Source organism: Vigna radiata, chromosome 2 (genome assembly GCF_000741045.1).
Source record: "Vigna radiata var. radiata cultivar VC1973A chromosome 2, Vradiata_ver6, whole genome shotgun sequence".
NCBI classification, from domain to species: domain Eukaryota; kingdom Viridiplantae; phylum Streptophyta; class Magnoliopsida; order Fabales; family Fabaceae; genus Vigna; species Vigna radiata.
This window is the reverse complement of record NC_028352.1, coordinates 21,963,400-21,964,781: the sequence shown is the minus strand read 5'-3', so window position 1 is coordinate 21,964,781 and position 1,382 is coordinate 21,963,400.

Genomic DNA, 1,382 nt, shown 5'->3' with positions numbered 1-1,382 from the left:
ATAGTTGAAATTATTACTACCAACCAAAGTACATTCTCAATTGATAGTAAAAACCATTTAATCATATGAAAGTTCCTAAATTAAATCAAAGTAGATTCTCAATTAAACCTAGAAACCCTAGAACTCATATAATTAATATGCATGTAGATTCAAACACATAATGATGCAAAAATCTTTGCTTTTAATATGATAGAGGGATGAAAGACATAGAGAGAGAAAACTTAAATCAATAATCAAAATAAACAATTGCATTAATTCACTTAACCTCAAAATCCATAATGAAATTACAGCAGAATAGCCCTAGGAGCTTAGCTCTCGATGAATTGAGTGAAACACATAAAGAAAAGTGAAAGGAGTGGTGGATCAATGAATGAATGAAGCTCCCCCTTTTTGCCTCCCCTGGGTCTCTCTATATAGGGCTTGATTGGGCTTGGATTGTGAACATTCAGTTGATAGAATCTTTTATCTTATATCTTCCAAGTAACTAAAAGATTTTGATAATTATAACATTATTTGGAAGATATTTTCTGTTGATATTCCCAAATTAAATTAATTCACAACTGATTTTTTTCTTCTAGCTTTTCTGACTTTCCAAAATTACACAAAAGTCCCTGAAATTCCTCTATTTGTGTTTTAGCCCCTTCCTTCCTTTAAATTTTGCAGAAAAACCCCTCAGTTGACCAGTCTTGACCAGATTCAAATAACATTGACCAACTTTGACCAGAATAAAACCTCCAATGCGAACCCGCCACATGTCAGCTCCCTTCCCTACCCAGAATTACGGTTTTGCAATTAGGAGTAGAGGGATTTGGGAGGCTCCATTCTGCCTCAGCCTGCGCCGCTTGAAGGAAGAATGCTCTGGTTTGCCAATTTTTGCTTGCAGGTCTGGTTTTGATGCAGGTGGTGGATGCGTCTTCGTGGATGGTGATTTCACGATGTTGATGATGGTTGCCATGGATGGCTGACGGCGCGTGGTACTTGCTTGATGGCGACTTGAAGCGAAAAAGGTGGAGGCGGAGGGAATCGCGATTCTAGCGAGGAAGATGTAGGCCGATTGGAGATGGTTGCAGCAGTAAGGTGACGGTGGTGATGAACGACGCATTCTTGGTCATGGCCATGGAATCTCGTGACGGTGTGGTGGATCTGGTGATTGTCTTTGTGTTTCTGGTTCACAGGTTTCGATTTGTTGGATCTGTAGGTGCGTCGAGACTCGACGGTGATGGAGGTGATGGCCATGCTAGAAGGTGCGAGTCGCGATTTGGTTGCGAGAACGCAATGTTGACGGCGTCAATGGTGATCGGTGGTTGGCCGTGGTTGAACGGCGGCATGGTAACGGCGAGAGACTGGCGGTGGCGGAATGCGTGTGTTGGCTGGTGTGCGGA